The 17,603-nt window shown below is 41.7% G+C and overlaps 1 protein-coding gene across 9 annotated transcripts in view; it reads left to right on the top strand.

Annotated features, from left to right (window-relative positions):
• ZBTB20 (zinc finger and BTB domain containing 20) overlaps positions 1-17,603 on the top strand; it is a 1,106,032-nt gene that overhangs the window by 231,302 nt on the left and 857,127 nt on the right. The window lies entirely within an intron of this gene.

Below are 17,603 nucleotides of genomic sequence, written 5' to 3'. Positions count from 1 at the left end.
AAACGTCAATGAGGCCAAAGATTGCCTGCAGTTGTCTAGTGCAGGGTTCCCCAACTCCAGTCCTCAAGGCACACCAACAGATCATGTTTTCAGGATTTCCTTAGTATTGCTCAGGTGATAATTGCTTCCCCTGTACAGTACAAAGGAAATCCTGAAAACATGACCTGTTGGTGGGCCTTGAGGACTGGAGTTGGGGGAACCCTGGTCTAGTGCCCTCTTTTATTAATCAGTCCATGCATTACACAATGAATTCTGTATGCAATACCTTATTTCTCCTCTGGAGGTGCTGTGGGGAAATCAGACACTTGTTTCCAAGTTTTCCCACAGATTACATCTGATCACTGGGGTCCCAGCAGCAGAATTTTACCTGTGATCAGCTTATCTTTGCGAGAATTTTGACTATTTTATCAATACTAATAATGCATTCAGTTTACATTGAGTTGGCCAATCACATTATTTCGCTTTTCTGGCATGAAATCGATTAAAACAGGCAATCGTAATCATGTCATTCAGATTGTTCACTGGGACGTTTTTATATGTGGAGGTTTGCAAAAGACCGCTATAAAGCATGCTGCCAACTTTCTCAGGATCTCCAGGAGACTCCTGAAATTAGGGGCAGCCACCTAGACCTCCTAGAAAAGTCTCCCAGACCTCAACATATCCGAACCTTGTGGACGCCGGCGATTCTGGAAGTTTCTTCATTTAGGAAGCCAGAAAATGGACCATAGAGTGGACGTGAATGAGGTGCGGCATTAAAAGGGGCAAATTTCCGATGCTCCCCTCAAGCTGTTCAAATCCTGGTTGTCGAGCTCAGAAAGTTATCAAGTATGTTTCAAAGGTCTAAACCTGTCACAAGAAAAAAAAATAACAAATTTGCCGCATAAGAAAATGCCAAAAACCCAGAGTGGGAACCATTATGGACTTTACAATGTTTCTGGTACATTGTTTTCTGGAGAGAAGCCGTCTCATTGGGGAAGTTTTTGTCCTGCGTGAACGAGCTCGAAGATGGTTCGTTTCTTACAAGTTTGCATATTAACTCGATGTAGGGGGGAATACAAGGGGTAACTCGAGCACAAAAGTCTACGGGGGGGTCGTAAAATATGACCGGAAGTGTCCATCTAGCGCTGCATAAGCAGAGACGAATAGGTCATCGGCTGCTGTACTCTGCATAGGCAGCAACTGAAATTGCAATGTCCAGTATAGTGCGTTGAGCTTTGTCTTCTCCGTCTGCAGGGCTCAGCAGCTGGTGATTTTGCACCTTGTTCTGCTCCTTTGTTCGCGCTGGCCTAGTTCTCCCTTTGTGAGACTCCCATGCTGTCACACCTTGGAGCATTGTTCGCGCACACCCTGGTTACTATCTTTAGTTTTTATATATACATGTTTATCTATTTATGCCTCGCACTGCCATCCATTATTTGAATGTTATTTACATTCTATGTGTGTATACCTTTCCATCTTATATTTACAACCAATGTGTTCGTGTGATTCAGAGGTGGTCAGGTATATATGGTTCATACGTTGTTGTAAATGTTAGTTTCCATTGACAACAATGTATTTAAAGTGGGTGAAATAAGTATTTGATCCCTTGCTGATTTTGTAGTTTGCCCACTGACAAAGACATAAACAGTTGGTTAATTTTAAGGGTCGATTAATTTTAACATTGCGCAATAGAATATCAAAAATAAAATCCAGAAAATCACACTGTATAAATTATATAAATGTATTTGCATGTTGCAGTGAGAAATAAGTATTTGATCCCCTACCAACCATTAAGGGTGTGTGCACACGCTGCGGATTCTGCTGCGGTTCCGCAGCGGATTTGTAGAGTACCATTATTCCCTATGGGAATAAAAAACCGCAGTGCAGACGGTGCGGATTTTTCCGCGCGGTTTTTCTGCGGTTTTGAAACCGCAGAAAGAATTGACATGTCAATTTTCTGCGGATTCCGCTGCGGTTTGCCATCTCCTCCATTGTGGAGATGAAAAACCGCAGGTCTTTTGACCTGCAGATTTACCTGCGGATTTTACAAAATCCGCACTGCAATCCGCAGCGTGTGCACATAGCCTAAAGGCCCTTTTACATTTAACGATGCACCAGCGATCTGACCCGGTCAGGATCGCTGGTGCATCGCTAAATGATCGCTTGTGAGCTGTCACACAGGCAGACCTCACAGCGATGCAGCAGCGACGCAGCGCACGATACTCACCTTTCACACACAGCGATCCTGACGTCCTCCCGCCCGCCTCCACACGTCGCTCGTCGTCACAGCAGGAAGCTGACGACGAGAAATGGAGCCGGACATTCTCGCGCGATCAGCGATGGACAGCGGGGGAGCCGGCCGGAGGTAAGTATCACACATAGCGATATCGCTAGCAGTATCGCTATAACGTCACAAAACCAGTGACGTTATAGCGATATCGCTATGTGTAAAACCCCCTTAAGAGTTCTGGCTCCTACAGATCAGTTAGACGCTCCTAATCAACTCGTTATCTGCATTACAGACAGCTGTCTTACATAGTCACCTTTATCAAAGACTCCTGTCCACAGACTCAAATAATCAGTCAGACTCTAACCTCTACAACATGGGCAAGACCACAGTCACCAAGAAAACCATTGGCAACACATTACGCCGTAAAGGTTTACAATCCTGCAGTACCCGCAAGGTCCCACTGCTCAGAAGACACATGTGCTGGCCCGTCTGAAGTTTGCCAATGAGCACCTGGATGATTCTGTGAGCGATTGGGAAAAGGTGCTGTGGTCAGATGAGACCAAAATTGAGCTCTTTGGCATTAACTCAACTCTCTGTATTTGGAGGAAGAGAAATGCTGCCTATGACCCAAAGAACACCGTCCCCACTGTCAAGCATGGAGGTGGAAACATTATGTTTTGAGGGTGTTACTCTGCTAAGGGCACAGGACTACTTCACCGCATCAATGGGAGAATAGATGGCGCCATGTACTGTAAAATCCTGAGTGACAACCTCCTTCCCTCCTCCAGGACATTAAGAATGGGTCGTGGCTGGGTCTTCTAGCAAGACAATGACCCAAAACATACAGCCAAGGCAACAAAGGAGTGGCTCAAAAAGAAGCACATTAAGGTCATGGAGTGTCCTAGCCAGTCTTCAGACCTTAATCCATTAGAAAACTTATGGAGGGAGTTGAAGCTCCGAATGGCCAAGCGACAGCCTCAAAATTTTAATGATTTAGAGATGATCTGCAAAGAGGAGTGGAGCAAAACTCCTCCTGACATGTGCGCAAACGTCGTCATCAACTACAAAACACGTCTGACTGCTGGGCTTGCCAACAAGGGTTTTACCACCAAGTATTAAGTCTTGTTTGCCAGAGGGATCAAATACTTATTTCTCACTGCAAAAGGCAAATAAATTTATATAATTTATACAAAGTGATTTTCTGGATTTTAATTTTGATATTTTATCGCTCAATGGTAAAATTAACCGACCCTTAAAATTATAGACTGTTTATGTCTCTGTCAGTGGGCAAACTAACAAAATCAGCAAGGGATCAAATAATTATTTCCCCCACTGTATATTGTGCTCTGGGTCTGTTTTTTGCATTGTACACATTCCTCTATTTTCTCTTTTTAAATCGTTTTGGTATGCATGTCACTTTGAATTGATGTATCAATGATAATAGATATAGATATTGATAGAAATACTATATAGACAGAGTGACAGACATACAGTATAGAAATGCAATTGCACAATCCCCCCAAATATTATAAAAGTGCACCCTGTGGAGCTTATTGGACAGCTTTTTATGATCAAATAAATAAAAAAAGACATGGAGTCCCCCCATATTTGATAACCAGCAAAGGTAAAGCAGACAGCTGCGGGCTTATATTATCAGGCGGAGAAGGTCCCTGGCTATTGGCTCCTTCCCAGTCTAAAAATACCAGCCTTCAGACTCCCCAGAAATGATGCATCACATTAGATTCGCCAATTCTGACGCTTTGCCTTCACTCTTCCTGATTGCCCTGGGTCGTTGGCAATCAGAGTAATGGACCTAGGGGTTGATGACAGCTATGCATTGTCCAAAAACACAGCTGACATCTCCTGGGGTTAGTAATGGAGAGGCGTCAGACACCCCCATTACTATCCCATTAAGCAAAAAGAAAAAAAAACTCACTAAAAATCTATTCTTTAAATAAACACTCTGACAATGTCTCTTGTTCACCAATCTATGAAAAAAAAAGAAAGTTCCCATGCAGGTCCGCCGTAGTCCACTGAATCTGATGTGGTCCACAAATGGAAACCTGAAAAAAGATTAAAAAAAAAAAAAAGAGATAAATTAAAACAAGACACTGTCCTTTTGTTCACCAATTTATTGGAAAAAAAAAAGTTCCACAGCGCTGCGACTTAGTCCAGCGAATCCCACGAAGTTCCCCGAAAATGCCCGTTTATATGTCTGTCTGCATTTATCTCTACAGCATTCTCTGCTGTCCAAAAACACTCGAAAAATGCAGATGGCAGAACGCATCAAAAAGTGGCAAAAATGCGCTTCCTGCCAAGAGACGCAGAAATGCCTGCATCCAAATATTCAACGTGACACATACCCTAAAGAAGCTGCTTACAATTTGCTGCGTTTTTTGCTGCTTTTTCTTTGTGTTTTTGATACATTTTTCTCTGCCTTTTTGGTGCGGATTGCACACGTCATCTGTCTATAGCACATGTTTAATAAAGTTAGTTTTAATTCACCAAATAAGCAGCAAAAACAAATAGTTGTGTTTTTTTCCAACGCTTTTGCCCTTTCCCATTGTTTTCTATGGCGTAAAATCGGTGAAAGAAGTGACACGCTGCAGTTTTTCAAAAAACACAGCAGTTATCCAATTCAGTCAGGAAAACAACAAAAAAAAACAATTGTGTGCATGAAGTTTGTGGAATGTCATAGCTTTTGCTGGTGCTGTAAAAAAACAAACAAAAAAAAAACAGCTTATAATTTGCATTAAGAAAACGCAACGTGAACAGCTAGGAATAAGAATGAATAAGATTATGGCTACGGCTGGATATAGGGCTGAAGTAATAAAATAGTTACTAAAAAATGCAAAAAAAAATAATAAAAATTAAAAACATATGTAATAATGTATAACTTTATAGGATGACTGACGCTAAACCTCTGCTGATCGCTGGTTTCATATAGTGCTGACCCCTTTAACTTTAGCAAAAAATTCTTTTTTTCATTTTCTTTTTTTTCCTCCTTACTTCCTAGAGGCCGACTTTCATGTCTGCGGCCTGTAATGGTATAATGGGCCGCACAAATCGTGCTATTGATTCTGAAAGCGAGGAGCGGGCTGGGGATTTCACGTTTTATTGGGGAGTAAGTTCAGCCAAGTTGTTATCTGCTCTGATCAGTTTTTTATATTTCATGATATGAAGAGCTGAAATATTAAGTGAGCTTCTTATTAATATTTCATAGAGGAAAAAAAAAGAGTTATAAAATAACCAGCGCATCCCAAAACCCCACCGAAGCCCTGCCAGGACCGCTGCAGAACAATGCTCTCAATTCATTCTGCACCGCAACGGCTCAGGAAAATGCACCGAACTCAGGACGGACCTAAGGTGCTCACTAGTATCAACAAAATTCCCTTCATTAAGGATCAAACACTAATTTAATTAGATAACCTTTAAAAAGGAAAACAAACAACCTACAGTATATAGTGGCATGTAAAAGTTTTGGCGCCCCTGGACAAAATTACTGTTATTGTGAACAGTTAAGCAAGTTAAAGATGAAATGATCTCTAAAAGGCCTTAAGTTACAGATGACAGATTTATTTTGTATTTTAAGCAAAGGAAAAAAATAATATTGTAAAAATATTAAATATTACAAAAGGTAAATAGGCCCAAGCAAAAGTTTGGGCACCCTGCATGATTAGCATCACAGCTAGTAAACGGTTTTGAAGCCAGACAAGTCTTTCAATTCTTGTTTGAGGGATTTTCCTCCATTCTTCTTTGGAGAATTCCTCCCGTTCTGTGAGATTCCAGGGTCGTCTTCCATTCTCTACTATTTTGAGGTCTAGTCGCAGATTTTCAATGATGCTCAGATCAGGGGACTGTGAGGGCCATTGTAAAAACCTTCAGTTTGCCTCTTTTGAGGTCGTCTTGTGGATTTTGCTGTGTGTTTAGGATCATTCTCCATGTGTAGTGGAGAAAATACTTATTTGATACACTGCCGATTTTGCAGGTTTTCTCACCTACAAAGAGTAGAGAGAGGTCTGTAATTTTTATTGTAGGTACACTTCACCTGTGAGAGACAAAATCTACAAATAAAAACCAGAAAATCAAATTGTAGGATTGTTATATAATTTGTTATACTTTGTCTTTATTCATTCTTTACATTTAGTCTCTATACTTTGTCTTTGTTCATTCTTTACATTTAGTCTCTATACTTTGTCTTTGTTCATTCTTTACATTTAGTCTCTATACTTTGTCTTTGTTCATTCTTTACATTTAGTCTCTATACTTTGTCTTTGTTCATTCTTTACATTTAGTCTCTATACTTTGTCTTTGTTCATTCTTTACATTTAGTCTCTATACTTTGTCTTTGTTCATTCTTTACATTTAGTCTCTATACTTTGTCTTTGTTCATTCTTTACATTTAGTCTCTATACTTTCTTTGTTCATTCTTTACATTTAGTCTCTATACTTTGTCTTTGTTCATTCTTTACATTTAGTCTCTATACTTTGTCTTTGTTCATTCTTTACATTTAGTCTCTATACTTTGTCTTTGTTCATTCTTTACATTTAGTCTCTATACTTTGTCTTTGTTCATTCTTTACATTTAGTCTCTATACTTTGTCTTTGTTCATTCTTTACATTTAGTCTCTATACTTTGTCTTTGTTCATTCTTTACATTTAGTCTCTATACTTTGTCTTTGTTCATTCTTTACATTTAGTCTTTCTTTGTATTTTGTATTTCTTTATATTTCGGCTTCCTTTATATTTCTGAATTCCTTTATTTTGTCTTTTTTTTTTTTACACTGACTTTTGACTTCGGCTCCATAAACTGCATGTATGATTCTAGCTTGAAAGTGTTATATCCCCTTTCCAACCTCCTCGGAGATATGCATTGTTCAATCTACATATTGATGCTATATCTGACAATTGTTCTTTTAGAAAATTGTCCAACGTTTTGTAGAAAGTAGGTTGAAAGCATACATTCATTTTAAAGCGGCCCTGTTAGCAGGTGAAATGTGCCAAGTGTTTGTTCTTTTATTTCCCTGAGTTTTCTGTTTTATATTTTAATTAAATCTACAGTCCCGGAGATTTGGATTTTTTTTTCCTTAGTGTTACTTTTTATGGTCTTTTTCAAGGGGGCGTGGCTAATAGAATCCTCTGGGGTGGGTTTTTATGCTGCTCTGCATAATTTTGCTGTAAGCCACACCTCCTTGTAAACTCCATAAAAATTAGCTCTAAATAAAAAGGCCCAAATCTCTGAAACCGTATGGTGGATTAAAAAAAAAAAAAAAAAATCGGATTACCGAGGGGTGCAGCTTTGGGAAGAAATAAAAGCCACTTCTGACATGGTGACCGCTCTTCCTGCTTCTAGCCTTGTGCTATCCCTTTAAAATATAGGAATGAGCCTTTATTGATGCCCCGACGGCTAACTTGACCCCTTAGTACTTGTCCTGGCCGTTCTTCAGATGCTTGCCATGTTCTGCCACCTTAGTACAGAATTATGCAAGTTTTATCAGAGGTGACATCACCTCATCCCCATAGGGGACCTTCACTCCTAGAAGTTTCTGTGAGCCCATAACTGTATTAGGTTGCTTGAATGAGATCTCGGGTTTGATGGTGCTGATGTTTTACCCTTATGTATTATATATAATAATCATCTTACATTAGTAGGGTTCGTTATTGTCAACGCTGGAGAAGATTTCCCTACAAAGTAATATACCAAGTGATAAAACGGATTCTAAATTGCAGTAATGTTACAGGCAGCCGCTCCCCTCTCGCTTCAATCATCAGGAGCTTGGAACATAAAATAAGTCATTTTCATATGAGGTGATATTTCTCCTTAAAGTAGATCTCCAGACTCCCCCCTTATTGCAGCCCGTCTCACTCATTTTCTTGTTATTGCTCGTCTCACTGGTGGTTTAGTTACTTGTTTTGTAATCATTTTCCTTTTTTTTTTTTTTGTTTCAATGGTATACGGCTCCTTATGTAAAGATTACCTGCTGAACCTGTGCTTATGTGCGGCTGGCAATGTATATAGATAGAGCTGCAGTGTAAAGCATTGAGGAGGGATAGAAAAGCAACATCATCACAGTAATCATATGGGTCTGGATATGTAGAATTGACTGCCCCCTAAAACGGCAGTCTGATGGTATAGTCTGGAGCCCCCCTATAACAGCAGTCTGGATGTGTAGACTGGAGCCCCCTATAACAGCAGTCTGGATGTTTAGTCTGGAGCCCCCTATAACAGCAATCTGGATGTGTAGTCTGGAGCCCCCTATAACAGCAGTCTGGATGTGTAGTCTGGAGCCCCCTATAACAGCAATCTGGATGTGTAGTCTGGAGCCCCCTATAACAGCAGTCTGGATGTGTAGTCTGGAGCCCCCCTATAACAGCAGTCTGGGTGTGTAGTCAGGAGCCCTCCTATAACAGCAGTCTGGGGGTGTAGCCTGGATCCCCCTATAACAGCAGTCTGTGTGTGTAGTCTGGAGCCCCCTATAACAGCAGTCTGGATGTGTAGTCTGCAGCCTCCTATAACAGCAGTCTGGATGTGTAGTCTGGAGCCCCCTATAACAATAGTAAAGATGTGTAGTCTGGAGCCCCCCTATAACAACAGTCTGGGTGTGTAGTCTGGAGCCCCCCTATAACGGCAAACTGGGTGTGTAGTCTGGAGCCCCCTATAACAGCAATCTGGATGTGTAGTCTGCAGCCTCCTATAACAGCAGCCTGGATGTGTAGTCTGGAGCCCCCTATAACAATAGTAAAGATGTGTAGTCTGGAGCCCCCCTATAACAACAGTCTGGGTGTGTAGTCTGGAGCCCCCCTATAACGGCAAACTGGGTGTGTAGTCTGGAGCCCCCCTATAACAGCAGTCTGGGTGTGTAGTCTGGAGCCCCCCTATAACAGCAGTCTGGGTGTGTAGTCAGGAGCCCCCCCTATAACAGCAGTCTGTGTGTGTAGTCTGGAGACCCTCATAACAGCAGTCTGGATGTGTAGTGTGGAGCCCCCTATAACAGCAGTCTGGGTGTGTAGCCTGGAGCCCCCTATAACAGCAGTCTGGGTGTGTAGTTTGGAGCCCCCTATAGCAGCAGTCTGGGTGTGAGGTCTAGAGCTCCCTATAACAGCAGTCTGAATGTGTAGTCTGGAGCCCCCCTATAACAGCAGTCTGGATGTGTAGTCTGGAGCCCCCCTATAACAGCAGTCTGGGTGTGTAGTCAGGAGCCCCCCCTATAACAGCAGTCTGGGTGTGTAGTCTGGAGACCCTCATAACAGCAGTCTGGATGTGTAGTGTGGAGCCCCCTATAACAGCAGTCTAAATGTGTAGTCTGGAGCCCCCTATAACAGCAGTCTGGATGTGTAGTGTGGAGCCCCCTATAACCAGTCTGGGCGTGTAGTCTGGAGCCCCCTATAAAAGCAGTCTGGATGTGTAGTGTGGAGCCCCCTATAACCAGTCTGGGCGTGTAGTCTGGAGCCCCCTATAACAGCAGTCTGGGTGTGTAGTCAGGACCCCCCCTATAACAGCAGTCTGGGTGTGTAGCCTGGAGCCCCCTATAACAGCAGTCTGGAAGTGTAGTCTGGAGCCCCCCTATAACAGCAGTCTGGGTGTGTAGTCAGGAGCCCCCCCTATAACAGCAGTCTGGGTGTGTAGCCTGGAGCCCCCTATAACAGCAGTCTGGATGTGTAGTGTGGAGCCCCCTATAACAGCAGTCTGGGTGTGTAGTCTGGAGCCCCCTATAACAGCAGTCTGGCTGTGTAGTGTGGAGCCACCCATAACAGCTGTCTGGGTGTGTGGTCTGGAGTCCCCTATAACAGCAGTCTGGAGCCCCCTATAACAGCAGTCTGGATGTGTAGTCTGGAGCCCCCTATAACAGCAGTCTGGATGTGTAGTCTGGAGCCCCCTATAGCAGCAGTCTGGATGTGTAGCCTGGAGCCCCCTATAACAGCGGTCTGGATGTGTAGTGTGGAGCCCCCTATAACAGCAGTCTGGATGTGTAGTGTGGAGCCCCCTATAACAGCAGTCTGGGTGTGTAGCCTGGAGCCCCCTATAACAGCAGTCTGGGTGTGTAGTCTGGAGCCCCCCTATAACAGCAGTCTGGATGTGTAGTGTGGACCCCCCTATAACAGCAGTCTGGATGTGTAGTGTGGATCCCCCTATAACAGCAGTCTGGGTGTGTAGCCTGGAGCCCCCTATAACAGCAGTCTGGGTGTGTAGTTTGGAGCCCCCTATAACAGCATTCTGGGTGTGTAGCCTGGAGCCCCCTATAACAGCAGTCTGGGTGTGTAGTCTGGAGTCCCCTATAACAGCAGTCTGGAGCCCCCTATAACAGCAGTCTGGATGTGTAGTCTGGAGCCCCCTATAACAGCAGTCTGGATGTGTAGACTGGAGCCCCCTATAACAGCAGTCTGGATGTGTAGTCTGGAGCCCCCTATAGCAGCAGTCTGGATGTGTAGTCTGGAGCCCCCTATAACAGCAGTCTGGGTGTGTAGTCTGGAGCCCCCCTATAACAGCAGTCTGGGTGTGTAGTCTGGAGCCCCCCTATAACAGCAGTCTGGGTGTGTAGCCTGGAGCCCCCTATAACAGCAGTCTGGGTGTGTAGTTTGGAGCCCCCTATAACAGCAGTCTGGGTGTGTAGTCTGGAGCCCCCTATAACAGCAGTCTGGGTGTGTAGTCTGGATCCCTTCTGGAGGGTTGTTTGTCTGAATGCCACATAGGTTTCACCTTTCCTCTTCACATTATAGGGAAGTTCTTTCTATGTTGCATTTGATGTTGCACAATGTAACACGTGACGGGATTTCATCTTTGTGTTTACATATAACATATAGCATTGTATACAGCACATACAGTGGAAACCCTGCACAGGTGTGTCAGGGCTGCATTCTCATATTTCAACAATGTCATCATCAAATTTCCTTCCATCATGAATAAATTATTTCCAAAGATATATATTTATATTAAAAATTCAATATCAAAATATGACTCATCTCATTTACCATCTATGTTTATCAACACCATTTTACAGTTTACATATAAACAATAATATTCCATAATCACATTATCAATACATTACATTACTGATCCTGAGTTACACCCTGTATTATACTCCAGAGCTGCACTCACTATTCTGCTGGTGCAGTCACTGTGTACATACATTACATTACTGATCCTGAATTACATCCTGTATTATAGCCCAGAGCTGCACTCACTATTCTGCTGGTGCAGTCACTGTGTACATACATTACATTACTGATCCTGAGTTACATCCTGTATTATACCCCAGAGCTGCACTCACTATTCTGCTGGTGCAGTCACTGTGTACATACATTACATTACTGATCCTGAGTTACAGCCTGTATTATACCCCAGAACTGCACTCACTATTCTGCTGGTGCAGTCACTGTGTACATACATTACATTACTGATCCTGAGTTACAGCCTGTATTATACACCAGAGCTGCACTCACTATTCTGCTGGTGCAGTCACTGTGTACATACATTACATTACTGATCCTGAGTTACAGCCTGTATTATACACCAGAGCTGCACTCACTATTCTGCTGGTGCAGTCACTGTGTACATACATTACATTACTGATCCTGAGTTATATCCTGTATTATACTCCAGAGCTGCACTCACTATTCTGCTGGTGCAGTCACTGTGTACATACATTACATTACTGATCCTGAGTTACATCCTGTATTATACCCCAGAGCTGCACTCACGATTCTGCTGGTGCAGTCACTGTGTACATACATTACATTACTGATCCTGAGTTACATCCTGTATTATACCCCAGAGCTGCACTCACTATTCTGCTGGTGCAGTCACTGTGAACATAAATTACATTACTGATCCTGAGTTACATCCTGTATTATACTCCAGAGCTGCACTCACTATTCTGCTGGTGCAGTCACTGTGTACATACATTACATTACTGATCCTGAGTTACATCCTGTATTATACCCCAGAGCTGCAATCACTATTCTGCTGGTGCAGTCACTGTGTACATACATTACATTACTGATCCTGAGTTACATCCTGTATTATACCCCAGAGCTGCACTCACTATTCTGCTGGTGCAGTCACTGTGAACATAAATTACATTACTGATCCTGAGTTACATCCTGTATTATACCCCAGAGCTGCAATCACTATTCTGCTGGTGCAGTCACTGTGTACATACATTACATTACTGATCCTGAGTTACATCCTGTATTATACTCCAGAGCTGCACTCACTATTCTGCTGGTGCAGTCACTGTGTACATACATTACATTACTGATCCTGAGTTACATCCTGTATTATACCCCAGAGCTGCAATCACTATTCTGCTGGTGCAGTCACTGTGTACATACATTACATTACTGATCCTGAGTTACATCCTGTATTATACCCCAGAGCTGCACTCACTATTCTGCTGGTGCAGTCACTGTGTACATACATTACATTACTGATCCTGTTTTACATCCTGTATTATACTCCAGAGCTGCACTCACTATTCTGCAGGTGCAGTCACTGTGTACATACATTACATTACTGATCCTTAGTTACACCCTGTATTATACTCCAGAGCTGCACTCACTATTCTGCAAATTGTGTTACATAAGTGTACTGAATTTGCCGTTTTCTGTACATACAGTTTCAATTATTGCATTATGATCATGTTGGGGGTTGTAGTGTTCTATGTGCAGAGTCTGATAGAATTTAATTCAGGTGCGTTTTGATACATTTTTAAGTTGTTCAAAAAGTTTGGTTTAGTTTTAACAACCAAAAATAAAGTTATGAACAAAAGTTCTAAACTCTTTTTTTCCTGAGTAAAAGAGCATAGATTTTTTTATTTTTTTGTTACAGTAATTTTTCGCAGTGTGGAGAGAATTAAATGGGCTGACCGGAGTTACCGGCCATCTGAGAATGCAGCGAGCCTTTGTTCTCGTCTTGGTGCTCGCTCAGAGACATAGAATGGGTTCTTAACTCTCCCCTGTTGAAGTACAGTACAAAGAGCCGGAGCTCAGTGTGCGCGGAGTCATTGTACTTTTCCCTTTGCAGCTTGTACAATAATAATGTGGCGGTACGGCGCGGCTCTTGGACTTGGGGGCATTCGCTAACCTCCTCTTATATAGTTTAATATAAATATTACATGCACTGTCTCTGTCACTTTACAGCTTTAATTGAAAAATGGAAGATTGATGTTAGAGATTTTGTCTTGTTTTATCACAGGTTAGCTGGAATTCCGCCTGCAGTGCTGTAGGGTTTCTATTGTCGCTTTCCTTTTCTTCCAAGACCTGCTTTTCACATTTTTTTTGTGGCATACCCAGAAACTTGGCACAAAGTTGACAGCCAAGATGAATAATCATGAGTGCGGACAAACGGACACAGGCGGACTGAGCGGCATGTATTCTGAGAGGCTTTTCAAACTTATTCTTCCCTTAAAATCACTTTGTAATTCATGTATGCTGACATCATGTGCACAACTCCACAGAAAGTAATTAGACAACCCCTGCCGTTTTCCTCGGCTGATGAAGCCTGTGGTTTGTCTTATTAAAAAAAAAAAAAAATCTGTTCTGCTTTTTGCAAGAATTTCTTTCACCCCAAGTTCAGATACCTAGGGTTTTTTTTATACTTTAATTTTCTGTGTGGTACTGTGTGTTGTGTGGTCGACTTCTGTACTGGCTGGACAGACGCACACTGAAAAGTAACACAATAGTCATCGGAGGCGGAACAGATGACAACAAACTGGTCACCAGTCACCTTTTATAGTCCTATTACTATAATATTATGTTGTTATTCCGTCATGTGCACAAGGCCTTAGAGTTCTCATCATTGTGCTTTTCATCTGTACAATTGTCTTCATCCATCTTGTTGCTGGTTGCTCTCAACCTCTTAAATCTAAGGTTGACCATACTCCTTAGATACTAATGTGTTCTTCCTAACCTTTGCTGGTGGCTCGACATCTCCTAAGATGAGTGGTGTGAGAAAAAAATATATAATTTTGTGATACTCTGTCAGGAAATGTTTATTCTGTATGTTTTTAGTTGTGTTCACTTTTATGTGTGCGATGAGAATTGCAATTTGTTTAGACTTTTACTAGCATGTTGGGATATTGGGAGAAATTAGGGAGCCTAAAGGGTTTGTTCCCACAATCGCACTATTTTTCATAAATGATCGTAAATGTATATATTTATATACATTGTTAATTTAAAGACTAAGCACAACAAAATACTAATTTCCTGTACCTTTTGTGTCTTTTTTCCTCTGTTCAGCCCCACTGTGCATCCTGCTTCAAATATCTGAATGGGCTGTCCTTAACATGCTGAAACTACATTTCCCAGCAGAGCTTGCTTCTCCTCAGTGCTGCAGACCCCTTCCCCATTTTCTATGTACTCTTTACTAAACCCCATGTTTGAATTATCCTCAAGCTGCTAAGCTATGTGTAAATTGTATCTTATGCTTCTGTGCACTGCCTGCTCCTGTACAGAACCCTGTCTGACCGATTTCATCCTCTTCCATCTACATCAATATTTTTGCAGTGGAGTTTTACATCATTGTTGTTTATTTCCACTCAGAGCTCAACTCTCCTGATGAATTCCTCCACTGCAGAGCTTGTAACTGCAAGGCAGTGCAGAGCTGAGCTGTGTTTGTTGCTTCCTGCTGAGAGATCAGAGATTGAAGCTGCAAATTCTTCTCTGGTGATGCATATGGCAGAGGATTATCTTCTATCATAGGCGTCAACAGAACAGCATTTGGAATTTGTTGTTTGCTGCTCACAGATCAATAATGTCAAACACTGATCAAATCTTCTCTGCGTGCAGCCGCATCTTGCAGTATATCAGTTTTTTCAGACACTTATATACAGCCCCATCATGTAGTATATCACTCCTTTCAGACCCAAACATATAGCCCCAGTATACATTATACCACTCCTCTTAACCCTCTATATGAAGCCCCATCCTTCAGTACATGAAAACTTTCAGCAACTGTATACACAGCCCCATCCAGCAGTATATCACTCCTATAGCCCCTCTTAGACATGTTCCTTAACTTTTAGTATCTGCAAAAATGATAAACTAAAATCTTTGATTTAATGGATATCACATTTTTAGATCTTTCCATCTTGTCCTTACAAGTCTACCGTACTGAGGGTCCTTTTCTTCTTGCTCTTTAGACAAAGTTGATGAGTACTTTTAATATGTAGAAGAAACTTCAAGAACTTTTACAAGAGATCAAAAGTTTTCTCAAACCTTTTGCAAAATTGACATCATTGATACGACTTACAGTGACCTCCGCCAGAAGAGCAGGACCCCAGTTCCCTCATCACTTTCCATCACAGTACAAACCCTGTTAGGTTTTTCTCATTTCAGTGTTACATTTCCTTGTGGGGATTGATACATTGTTTCTATGCGTCTGGTTCTCATACTGTTGAGGTCTCCCTCCTGGTGGGTTTTACCTTTTGGGAATATGCGGATGTTGAGTTTTCCTTATAGCTCTGTGCTCCGGTTCCTATTGGATTTCTGGACTATTTATAGGATTGTTTCCCTGCAGTCCAGCCGCTGCTTCCATCATGCGTCCCCACCTACATGTCTTTGGAAATTGGTAGTTGTTAGTATAGGATCCACTGTATTAGGAGTCAATGGTTAAAGTACATTCTGCTGGAAATAACAATGAAAGTCTTATAAAAATATATTTTTTTCTTTTTTTTTCCCCACATCTGGAATCACGTTTTTTATTCCGGCGTTTTGCATAATCATTGCGCTAGAAAGACCTTAAAACCAAAGTGATAAAACATGCAGTAACAGAAGCATTAATTTGTCAAATCATTTATGTCAGGAAAAAATTGGAATTAAAGTGATAACCTTTATTGGCTAATTGAGCAGATTCAGCAGCAAAGCCTCCGAGACCTCACTGGTGTCTGTTGGCGAAGACCCGACGAGTCTCCAAAGATTTATCATGAAATCCGCTTACTTAACCTATAAATTTGACCACTAATTCTGGGGCTTTTTTTTCTTACGTTGATCAGTCATGGACTCTGCTGCTCAAACCATAAATGAAAACTATAGCGATGGAAGCCGAAGAAATATCTGCACATAGGAGGCAAAGTAGCGGCAGATTGCACCGCTGCAGCCCTGTATAGTGCGCTGTCAGCACACATGGGCGACATAGACTTACCTGTCTATCTATTATCTATCTATCTATCTATCTATCTATCTATCTAAGTCCAGAGATTGGAGGCAGCATATATTTCAAGTGAAAAAGCTTCTTATTTAATGGCTTACCATGTTGGTGTACTGCCTCCAATCTTTGGACTTGTATTGAAGGTTTGGTAAATACCTGGGGGGCTCTGCATCCAAATAACTCCTGTCTGTGCTTTGCTTATTTTTTCTTTTTTTAGTATCTATCATCTATCTATTATCTTTCATCTATTATCTATCTATATATCTATCATCTATGTATTATCTATCACTATCATCTATTATATATTATCTATCTATTATCTATTTATCATCCATCTATCTATTATCTATCATCTATTATCTATTTATCTATATATCTATTATCTATCTATTATGTATCTATCTATTATCTGTCTATTATCTATCTATCCAGCTATCTATTATCTATCATTGATCTGTCATCTATCTATGTATCTATTATCTATCCATCTATATAATATATCTATCATCTATTATATATATATATATATATATATATATATATATATATATATATATATATATATAATCTATCTATCTCTGTATCCACCTTTACGTGCTCCGGTATACATGAAGGATCTAGATCTAGACTTTTTGTCTCTGCCCCTCATATAATGTGTTGTGTGTATCCGCAGGTAGGCTCCAGACAGGTGTCCTCTGCCCGCTGACTGCGCTTTATGTGCGTGGAACATTACAGCTATAGGTCGGTGTATACAATGGACAGCGCTACGTGTCTACTGTATAAATGACACTGCTTTATATCGGGGCTTTACGGGAGCAGACAGACGCTCTTCACGTATTCTACTCTTTCATGCTCCTAATAGTTTTGTCTTTATTTCTGCCGGATTATCAGAATTTCCCCACATATGTAAAGTTTGCGGGTTGGGTGCTTTCCTCCCTGTCTGCCCGTTTCCATCTTGTCTCAGAACTCTCAGATTTGGGCCCTTGCTGCATCGCTGACGCGGCCTTGTATTCGGGGGGCTGTGATCTCGCCGCTGTGTGAAGGTCTCCTCCGCTCAGACACCTGGTCACATCTCTCGCTCTCTCGCCTTACTGAAAGATTTAATAGTGGCACATAATAAATGATAAGTCTCCCGGAGATCACAGAGCGTCTCCCCCTCCTGTCTGGGCTGGCAGCGCTCGCCGGCCACATTTTCTGTTGACATCACCTGCTGGCAGCTTTTTGTTTGTGGCTGCCGGATGACTATAT

The sequence above is a fragment of the Dendrobates tinctorius genome, unplaced genomic scaffold (genome assembly GCF_039654945.1).
Source record: "Dendrobates tinctorius isolate UK_male_01 unplaced genomic scaffold, ASM3965494v1 ptg000054l, whole genome shotgun sequence".
Taxonomy (NCBI): domain Eukaryota; kingdom Metazoa; phylum Chordata; class Amphibia; order Anura; family Dendrobatidae; genus Dendrobates; species Dendrobates tinctorius.
The sequence above is the reverse complement of the archived record's forward strand: the minus strand, read 5'-3'. Positions and strand labels throughout refer to the sequence as shown.